General features: G+C 38.6%; 1 pseudogene; it reads right to left on the reverse strand.

Moving 5' to 3' along the window:
* Nucleotides 1-986: 986 nt before the first annotated feature.
* LOC125101209 (thioredoxin-dependent peroxide reductase, mitochondrial-like) lies at nt 987-3,470 on the reverse strand (annotated as a pseudogene).
* Between the last annotated feature and the right edge of the window lie 8,193 nt (nt 3,471-11,663).

The raw sequence follows: 11,663 nt of genomic DNA on the forward strand, positions 1-11,663 counted from the left end.
AATTACCTACTATTTCCATTTAATATACTACATATTTTGTTAATTACCTGAAATATTGTTTGCTGACCCTCAAGAATGTAATGTCTGTTAGGGCAAGGATTTTATTTTTGGTCAATGTAGCCTACTCTCATATCTCCAGAGTCTAGAATTGTGTCCTGTATCTGATACTAAATATATATGTGTTGAATTTGTGAATGAATTTGTGCATTTATTCTATTACTCTATTTTAATAATTCATTTATCATTCAACAAAACTTAATTATGGACCTTTAAAGCATTGTGCTAAGCACTGGAAAACCGGGGCTTGGATGCAAATATAAGAATAATTGAAACCAGGGTTTGGCAATATATAGTTCACTGGTGAAATCCAGCTTGTAACCTGATTTTGTAAATAAAGTGTTATTGAAACATAGCCACTCTCAGTTATTTATGTGTTGTCTATGGCAGTTTTCACACTACAATAGCAGAACTGAGTAGCTATGACTGAGACCAGACCATATGGCCCTCAGGCTAAACATATTTCTTATTTGGTCCTTTATAGAAAAAATGTGATCAGGACCTGATGACCCCTACCCCAAAGAAGATAATTCACTTCAACTTCTAAAATCTTTCTGTTTGCAGATCAAATTTTGAAGGCCCTGATTACTATGGTAGCATTTTTAGCAAATAAATATCTTGGGTTTCACTATGAAATAAAGCTTTGAATACATCAAACTAGAAGTCACATACTTTCTTACTGACTGTATTCTAACTGAATATATCATCGAATGTTTCTCTTCATGCATGTATTTTTAAATGTTTATTAGGAACTTTTACATTTTGAGCACTTAAGAAAAAAATTATTACAATGATTTACAATTCCTGGATTCAATAAATATCCTTTATTATTAAAATAAATCAATATCTAGAATTGTATGTAGACCCCATGTCAGCTAACAAATAAGTAAGATAACTGTATTAATCTCAGGAATGAGAAACATGCATGATCACTTTGCCACTGTGTTCTTTGGAAGCAGATGGATGTGGCTTGATTGTAGGAGAATCCACGGCCCAGTTTGCTGGGCAGACTTCTCCATGGGTTTCCACAAACTAGACCACCTTCACCAAGCAAAGGGTCTCTTCCACACTTCACCCAGGGGGAGAGATCATTGACATTCAAATGCTTGATGATTCCACTGGGGTCAATGATGAAGAAACCTCTTAGAGCAAAACCTGGGCCTTCTAACAGCATGCCATAGTCTCGGGGAAATCTGTTTTGTCAAATATGACAGGAGTGCGATGCTCATGTGGCCTAAACAGCCATTCTTCCTTGCTGTGTTGATTCAGGAAAGATGGAGAAAGTGGGAATCCACTGAAACCACAACAATTTCACAGTTCACATTGTGAAATTCGCTGGCTTTGTCACTAAAAGCACCAATTTCTGTAGGACACACAAAGGTGCGTCCAAAGGACAGAAGAAAAGCACCAAGTATTTCCCCATAAAGTCACCAAGGATTAGGTCTTTGAACTCCCCTTTGACAATGGCGGTGCCCTTAAAATAGGGAACTTGTCGGCTGATGGCAGGAACATGGTATGAGGAATTGGTGCTAAAAGTGAATTTTGCTTGACCAGAACCAGACCACAATACATTTGTCCAACATGTTCTTCAGCAAACAGCAGGTCTAAGGGCTGCAAAAGCCTTACTTGTAATGTAAAAAGAAATACCCTGACTTTCATATTCACACAAACTGTCTGCTGTTGAGAATCTCTCTGCACAGGAATTTGAGGGGCAAGCTGCATTTGCAGGGTAACAAAGAATGTCCCCTTCAAGTGTTTATTTCCATCATGTAACAGCTCCCATTTCACTACTATTACTTTCCTCCTCCTTGGTGTGTGTGTGTGTGTGTGTGTGCACGCGTGTACGTGCTTCCTCATGAAAAACTTAAGAATGAATCAGTTAGGGGCGCCTGGGTGGCTCAGTGGGCTAAGCCTCTGCCTTCAGCTCAGGTCATGATCTCAGGGTCCTGGGATCGAGCCCCGCATGGGGCTCTCTGCTCAGCAGGGAGCTTGCTTCCTCTCTCTCTCTGCCTGCCTCTCTGCCTACTTGTGATCTCTCTCTCTCTCTCTGTCAAATAAATAAATAAAATCTTAAAAAAAAAAAAGAATGAATCAGTTATTAGGCAACATACCTGGATGAACAAACATTGGTTTATGTTCTGCCAGTTGTCCCCATCATTAAGTGAGAAAAATGATCCTGGCCTCGGTGGTGGTGAATCAGTTAACGGGAGCTCTGACTAAACAATGACCTGAAACTCCCTATGTGCATATACACATTCTTTTTGCTCAACAAAAAGTTTTGCAAAAGAAATGTTTTTTTTTTTTTCCATTTTCAAAAGAAAGCTACATCTTTTTTAGTAATAGGAGAAACCCATTTAAATCCACAGATGGTATGAATCATTCAGGCTTTCTTTGTACAAGCCAGTGTAAAGAATAAGTAAAGTCAACTGCCAAGTTAGAGAAATCTTGGTCTTCTTTCTGGGCATGAGCCACCCTTCTTCAGATCTTTTCAAGGACTCAATTTTTGGAGGGAGTTTAAGAGAGGGTTGATTAGAAGGTACAGAAAAAGGGGAATCTGCCAACTGTTTTGAGCCAAAATTGTTTAGTCAGGAAGGGGAATTGGTATTTCAGTAAAAAACCTGAAATAATATTACTAATAAAACTTTTAAAAAATTTTTTATTAGGGAGAGAGCATGAGCAGGGGAGGGGCAGAGGGAGAGACTCCTAAGTTGTTTTCCTACCCAGTGCAGAGCCCAGTGCCGGCTTGATCTCACAACCCTGAGGTCATGACCTAAGCCAATATCAAGCATTGGATGCTTAACCAACTAGGCCACCCGGCGCCCCATATTACTAGTAAGACTTTTAATGAAGTACCATAAAAAGAATGGGCCAATTAACATTCTAAAACTCATATATTCTTTTGTGTGTGTGTTCATGTTTCTTACCACAAAATATTTCTGCTAAATGCTGTTTCATATCTGTACAATTTAAATTTTTTAATTATTACATTATAATTACCAATGAAAAAAAGAATTTGTCAACTCCATGAAAAACTGAACATCTCTAATTTCAAAATTTATCTTCCACAAAGCAAAAACTGCCTGAAATTTCACCAACAGAAATTCACTCTTTACCATCTTTCTTATTTTATAAATTTAATTCATAATGTTGTCCCTCAAAGTTCCTCCACCAGAATCACCTATTTCAGCTAATTGAAATCATCTAGTCATCCAAGTTATAAACCTCTGCCCTTCTCTTTTTAATCATTTCACCTTTGTGATGTACTATACTTCCAAACTCCATGAATTATTCTCTCTTCTCCATCATGATTTTCATTACCCATTTCAGTTCCCTTAAAGACACTCAATTGGACTACTACAATGATCTCATAACTATTCTCATACTTACCAGACAACCTTTATCCAATAACTCATGCTGCTTCCAAACTACCCATCTACCATGGACTTAATCAGGACATCCTGACATTAAGGAAAGAAGAAAGTAACAGCAAAAACAAATGTAAAAAGATGGATGGTTCCTGACATTACCTACAGAACAAATATTTTAAAAATCCTCACTAAGTGATTGAAGATGGTATAGAAAGAACATTGGTTTTACACCATTATTCTAGTATTTATCCGATTTTCAATCTTACAGAAATCATTCAAATTCTCAGAGCCCTAATTTGTTTCTAGACTAGAAATAACTACCCAAGAAAGTTGTGATCTTAGTAAAATAATTCATATGAGACTGTCAGTAGAGCAGAAAATCTGGAAATCAGTTTTACTTCTTTCTTTTCTCAGTATATTCCCAAAATACTTTTGATTCTCCTGCTAAGCTCAACCCCTTGCAATCTGAGCTCTAACATTCTAATTTCCCACAAACATATGCACATCTGTATCTCATTTCTTTTGCCTGGAATTTATCATGTCTCTTATCCTTCTTCACTCAGCCGGCTTCTGCTCATCTTTCAAGACTTACATCAGGTATTACCTTTCCTGGGACAATTTCTCTCAGACATCTGCACTTCCCAATCATAAGAGATTTCTGAGCCCTCTAGGTCAACAATACCACATTTCTATGTTTTCACATGCTCTTTGTCAAGAACTGTAAATGAGGTGAATTTTTGTCTACTCTTAAGCTGACAAGTTAGTCTGTCACATTTTTATGCTGGCAGAAGACAAGAGAATCCTGTACTAGAGACATAAGTCTTTGTTAATCCCAGCACAGCAAGCAGTATGAGTTGGTTTTCCTTGCTTCCCAAACTCCACGGTATGGAGGGAGAGGGGGTCCAGGTGGATGCAGAGCATGCTGTGGAACCCTGAGCTTAGAGAACCTGAATCTATGAATGAGCTGGGAACAAACCTGCCAATGTTTGCCCCAAGGGGAAACATCTTTATTATACTGGACAGCAAACAAATCTGAACTTGGCTCTGCAAGGAGAGATTAAGGCTTTCACTCTACAAATATCTATATAAAGGTAAACGAGAATGAAAGAGCAATTCGTTCTGCTTGCACTTAAAGAGATAAAAATATGCTTGGAACTATCCTAGAATTTGATTGTGATTGTAATCATTAGTGACTGTAAATCACAAAGTGACTGTAAATTATTTAACTCTAGATCTTTGACTTCTGTAAGGTTTCTGATGTAAAGAACATCACAAAACCCTATAAATTTGCTTTGGTTTTGGTTGGAAAAGTACAGTTATAGTTACCAAAAATTCATCTTAAAACTATGAACAGTAGCTATGTCTTCATAGGTATCTACTGTGAGCCTCACCCTTTATCTACATCATTAATTCTCATGCCAAACACATGGGGAAATTTCTACATTCCAAAGTTTTGGACTGATCGGTTAAGTGACTTACCCAAAGTGACAAAACTAATAAGAGGAGGAGATACGCTTTTTTTTTTTTTTGAACCTAGTCTATTTGGTTCCAAATTCTATGAACTAAACTGCCCCGTGTGAATTCTCTTCTAAGCTGACTCCTCTTAGCTCTCCTAGCAGCCAAGACTGAAGAACTAGTCAATTGGAGTTAATTCTGGAGGTTTGCCCAGACTCACGTCCACGAGTGACTACATCAATAGTGCTAAGCAGGAGCCACCAAGAATAGAGAAAGAAGAGCGCCTAAGTCTCACTTCACCCACCTTCCAATTTTGGCTAAAGTCTGTCCTAATTGTAGGTATACTGGAGCACAGTGGTTCCCTTTTCACTTCATAGGAATGTTGGAGAAGCCTCTCTTTGGCAGAAGAGATGGGGCCACTTAGAAATGCAGAGCAATTTTATAAAGATGTCTATTAGCATTTCTATTTCTTAGGTTAGCATTGTTCATAAAGTCTCAGATGGTTTCTTTCAATCATCCATCCATTCATTTCTCCATCGAGTTAACAAATATTTGTGGCAAGCTAATGAAGTGCCAGATAATTCCATAGAATAAAGAGAAGACTCAGTGTAATGGAAGGAATGTGAACTTTTAAATCAGACTAAGTTTAGTTGGATCCCTGCCTCTACCACTGATAAGCTTTCTAACCACTCTGAGCCTCCGTTTCATTGTATGTAAAGTGAAAGTAATAATCCCTAGCTCTATGAATTTAAAAAGATAAAACCAAAGAACTGTATCAGGGCACCTGGGTGGCTCAGTTGGTTAGGTATCTGCCTTTGGCTCAGGTCACGATCTTGGGATCCTGAAATTGACCCCTGCATCAGGCTCCCTGCTTAGTGGGGAGTCTGCTTATCCCTCTCCTTTTGCCCCCACTCATGGTCTCTTTATCTCAAATAAATAAATAAAATATCTTAAAAAAAAAAAAACAGTATCTGTTGCCTACCACAGTGCCCAAACAAGAATGATATCCCCTTCCTTTCTTTCAGACACTACAAGGCTATGATGTATTATGTGCTACTCCTGGGAGACTTAGATAAAGAAAAGACTGGTCTCAAATAACAGAAATATTAAATTTTAGATGAAATTGTCTGCATGGTAAATATGGATTTTGGACCAGAAATGAAGAAACCAATCTTCTGCCTTGGAATGCCATTAAAGGAACATCAAACCCTTATGCTCAGTGCAATTTTTTTCCAGAGGAATTTCAAAGTTTGGCTGGGAGTTTTGAGAGTTGAATTATCTGTGCCTGTTGGACAAGTTGGGTGGAGCACACAGAGATAATCAGCCGACTGTCCTCCAACTCGACTAGTACTTAAAAAGAAGCGAACTTATAGAAATTCTGTAAAACAGGGGCACCTGGGTGGCTCAGTCGTTAAGCATCTGCCTTCGGCTCAGGTCATGATCCTGGGGTCCTGGGATCGAGCCCCACATTGGGCTTCCTGCTCGGCGGGAAGCCTGCTTCTCCCTCTCCCACTCCTCCTGCTGTGTCCCCTCTCTCGTTGTGTCTCTCTCTGTCAAATAAATAAAAAAAATCTTTAAAAAAAAAAAGAAAGAAATTCTATAAAACATAGGTGATGAAAGAACTAGTCTTTGTTGAAGCTAAGAAAACCGTAAATTTTACTACAACTCTTCTCTTTCAAGAAAAAGAGAAGAGCAACTTCAAGTACTGATGGTGATCTGGAACGGGGGGGGGGGAGAGAAAGAGAACGAGAAAGAGAAAAAAGAAAAAGCTTTTGGGGATTTTCACTGAGAAAGTGTCCAGTTCTTTTAACTACTTCAGTAACTGCCAGAGATCTGGATATTGAAAATGTCATTAATGTTACCAATTTTTTAATTTCTTCTACTATTGATGAAAGTGTTCACTGAATTTGGTGTACTGGTCACTGCAGGTACCCTGGCAGAGCAGTTTCCTTTTTTTGTTCAATCAGACAACCTTTAGCTTAGTCACTAGTAAGAGTACTGTTAGATGTTCAAGCAAAATGCTCCTGCATAGTTGGAAGAAATGCTTTTAGCACATATGTCCTGGCTTCGGTGACAGTATAAGAGGAAATGTATCTGTATCGCTTAATGCTCAAAAGAATTATCAAGGCAAGAGCACTTTGAACATATAGAATTTTCTTCTTCACAAACTCCCAATGCGGTATGATGATGATGGGACATGGGATTAAAGCGAAAACACTGACATTTTTGCTACAGTTTTGCTACAGAGAGGCAGTTTTGATTTTTGAGCTTTTAACACAAATGTGAAACCTAATATTCCTGTGTCTCCAGTCCTTCTATTCTCACTCTTACTCTTTAAGAAATAAATTCTTACCACTAGTTAATGCGCCCAAAATAACACTGTTGCAGTTACTGTGTACAAATGGTATTAACCAGAAAGATGAGAGTATTCTAAATGTCTTGCGGGGGAGGGAATTCCTTCAAAGAGTTTGTAATTTACTTGGGGAGAGAATAGAGAAGAACCAGAATGGAAGGCATAATATTTTTCAGGCCATAAAACAGAAAGAAATTTGGCACAATGGGAATATAAAGGAAAAGCTACTTCCAGCCTGTGATATTGAGAATTTCATCAACATGAATTTCCCCTTCCTAAATCAATAGTAATGACCTGTGCAGATGGTTTTCCCTCTAGCAAGTTTAACTGCCCCCTCTTGTCTTCTTCATTGGCTTCAGCATGATTAGAGGAGCAGAGAGGGAAACAGATGGAAACAACAAAAAGCACAACTCAAGAGAATCAACCTTTTTTGCCCTTTCCAGAGAGAATGGTATTGACAGCAGTTATCCTATGATTTTGTCCAGTCTCTCTCTCATGTTCTCCTAGTCTTTTTTTTTTTTAAGATTTTATTTATTGATTTGACAGAGAGGGAGAGACAGCGAGAGAGGGAACACAAGCAGGGTGAGTGGGAGAGGGAGAAGCAGGCTTCCTGGCATCATGATCCGAGCCAAAGACAGATGCCTAACAACTAACTGAACCACTCAGGAGCCCCCTTTCTTAGTCTTTCTTAAAGAGTCTATTTGGTAATGTCCCCATATGTGAATGAAAGCCCCGGACTTTGTGAACCACAGCTTATCTCGTGGCTTCTCTCTCAGGTGCTACTACTTTACCCTGATGGCAGTGCAAGTCTTTCAAAAATGGAACAGCCGTCTACTTTTACACTACTTACCAATAAACTGTTTCCCAATTCTTGTTCTTTCTGCTCTAGCCTCTTTCCTTTTTGAGGTAACAGAATTTTATTTTACCCTTTTATTTTGCAATAATTATAGATCTACAAGTAACATCAACAAGTATACATCCACAATGTAACCTTTACCCAGTTCTCCCACTGTTTGCATCATTCATAATTATAATATCAAAAGCAGGAATTTGGCATTAATATGAAAGTGACAGTCTTAACCTTCCTTACTTTCAAGCCATCACCATTAAAAAGTCCATCACTCACTGAACCACCTGCTATTATCTGCACTATGGTTACATTTAGAGCCATTTGTAGAGGAGTGCGGGTCTTGGAAAAATCACACTCTGTACTCTTCTCTAATATTTTTATTGAGAATAAATATATGTAAGTCATTTTCAGGAATCACATTCAAGGGGAAAACCAAACTAAATAACACAGTGTAAACAGAGGTTTGTAGAGATATGAGTGCTGAGTTGTAAAGCCAAGCAGGCAGCCCCAGATCTGAATTGAAATGTCATAGATCATTTTCAAATCACTGACATCTCACTCCATGGATGACTGTGAAGATGCTGCGGCTGATTCTCTATAGCAAACAGGCTAAGAACACAGTCAGCTTTGACTTTAAAAAGTAATTGTTCTTTTTCTAAATCATTTTCATGTATTCAATGCTTCAACAAACACATGTTAAATGATGTCTCATGCACTGGACTAGGCTTTAGGTGAAAAGCATGGGACAAGGAGCAGAGGGACATAGTCTAAGAATTCTCAATACACATTTTTCCATAGGTCTAATTCACAAAGGGCTAGAAAATTTAGTTTACCGATACCAATGCATGAGTAGAAAAAGAAGTAAGCGTGTAAAAAGAGCAAACACATATCAAGTTCAGAGACAGGCTAAGGGTCAAAGCAAAACAATGAGGCTGAGCCAAAGTATCTAAAGCATTCATGTTACCCACCTGTCTATTTCATTTACCACTAACCAAAAGTCTACTAAGCACAGACACTTTGCTGCCTGCTGTGGGGAACATACAGATATGTAAACCACAGTTTCTGTCCTCAAGGGGCTTATAGACTAATGAAGAAGATAGTATGATCGAATAATTTTAACACAGATTAGTATGCATTAAATGTCATGACAGAAGTTGAAGTCAAGGGCCAACAATCCCATGAGAGTGAGACAGAACTTCTGGCTGTACAAGCCAAGAAGTCATAATGAAAGAGATTGTATTTGGATAAAGACAATGATTTTAACAAGACCAAACTGTGGAAGACCAAACAGAGGAAGGGTATTTGGGACTGTGCCGCTGGCAGAAACAAGTACATAAAACCAGGCAAGAAGGTGGGCATGCTCAGTGCTCTAGGCCAGTGAGAGTCCACTAATCAAGAAATGGGGTATTCAGATTATCTCCAACAGATCTTGAGAAAGGTGGATTGTAAAGGTTTCTCTCTCAGCCAAGCCCTACGATGCTATTATCTTTATCTGATTTGTGACCTGGATTTCTACATAAGATTTTCTTTGGGGAAAACAAGGCTTATTCACTAAAAATATTTTAAAGTCTGAAATTGGTTAACTTAAGGAATGGTTAACTTAAGGAATGTGCTCAGAAGAATTTTCAGGACAGATCCTGGGAGAGATTAAATGTCCAGTAGAATGTCATTTATACAGAGAATAATGGTGTGGTCTCTAGGGAAACAAGAAAACTGACTACTCAAAGAATTAAATTATGAAGTGACTCTTGGGTTTAAGATCACGAAGGAGAAGAAACTGAGGCAAAGAGTTTAATAAGAAGGGGACAGCTGCAGTTCAGGAAAAACACTCAGAGTCTGCATAATTGGAGAGAGAGAAGGAAAGAAAAAAAAGAATTGTCATAGGATATCTGTGCAGACAAGTGAGAGGCAGGCTAATGATTTGGGTCTCTTTGAATATCTGTTTCGTATTTATATCTGAAGTGGTACACCCACACACATTTTTAATAGACTTTATTTTTTAAAACACTTTTAGATTTATAGAAAATTTTCAAAAACAGCACAGAGAGATCCCATATACTCTGCGCCCAGTTTCCCCTATTAATATCTAATACCAGTAAGGTACGTTTGTTACAAATAATAAACAAATATTGATATATTATTATTAGCTGACACCCATACCATATTCATATTTCCTTATTTTTACCTAAGTTCTTTTTCTGTTCTAGGGTCAGGAATGCTATACTACATTTAGTCATCATGTCTGCTTAGGCTGTGACATTTTCTCAGACTAGTTTTTTTTTTTTTAAGATTTTATTTATTTATTTGACAGAGAAAGAGAGAGATCATAAGTAGGAAGAGAAGCGGGAGGAGAGGAAGGGGAAGCAGGGTCCTTGCTGAACAGAGAGCCTGATGCGGGGCTAGATCCCAGGACCCTGAGATCAGGACCTGAGCCAAAGACAGAGGTATAACCCATTGAGCCACCCAGGCGCCCCTCAGACTAATTATATTTAATGACCTTAACAATTTAGCCAAATATTTTGTAGAATGTCCCTCACTTGGGGTTTCTCTTATATTTCCCTCATGATTAGACTAGAGTATGGGTTTTTGGAAGGAAGATCGCAGAATGGCACAATGAAATACTATTCTTATCACATCATATCAAAGATATACATTGTTGGGGCACCTGGGTGGCTCAGTGGGTTAAGATTCTGCCTTCAGCTCAGGTCATGATCCCAGGGTCCTGGGATTGAGCCCCACATCGGGCTCTCTGCTCAACAGGCAGCCAGGTTCCTCCTCTCTCTGCCTGCCTCTCTGCCTGCTTGTAATCTCTCTCTCTCTGTCAAATAAATAAATAAAATCTTAAAAAAAAAAAAAAGATACACAACGTCAACATGACATCATCAATGATCACCCGGCTGAGATACTATTTGGCAGGTTTCTTCACTGTAAAACTACTCTTTCTCCCTCTTTTCTTATTTTACTCTTTAGAAGGAAGTCACTATGTGAACATAAACATTTGGTAGAGGAGAAACACTCTCCTCAATTCAGCTCTGCTGGCTATTTGGATATTTCATTCAATAATATTAAAAAAAAAAACCTGCAGTAGATTAAGTCCACAAGACTTAGAAGTCACCTTAGCAAACATCTATTGTGATTTGAGAAGGTCGTTGGAGGACTCACTCCTAATTTATGAAATATCACTTTCCACCTTAAGCACTGTTCTCCCTGAGGACTTCAAACAGATCCACTTTCTCTCCATCCTTTCTCACATTTCCAGTTATACTTTGGTTCCAGGGATAGTCGAACACCCTTGTAAACTGACTCCAACTTTGCTTGGCTGATGCACCCATATGAATTCTTCCTAGCAGCCTGCCCATCCTAACCCCAGCATCCCACTTCCGCTTTTCACCTCCCAAAGAACTGCTGCCTTTCCAGCTTCGATCCAAAGGAGTGATCAAGCCTTACTGCCTTTCTCTTCTGTGAACTGTAGGATCTCTCCACCACCCTACTTTCAAGCCATAGATTCAAGTTCCTACCTCCTCCATGTCCTAGAGATCATAGAATGCCTCTCTCGCATTCTTGCAGCAACCTGGACCAA

The sequence above is a fragment of the Lutra lutra genome, chromosome 5 (assembly GCF_902655055.1).
Source record: "Lutra lutra chromosome 5, mLutLut1.2, whole genome shotgun sequence".
Taxonomy (NCBI): domain Eukaryota; kingdom Metazoa; phylum Chordata; class Mammalia; order Carnivora; family Mustelidae; genus Lutra; species Lutra lutra.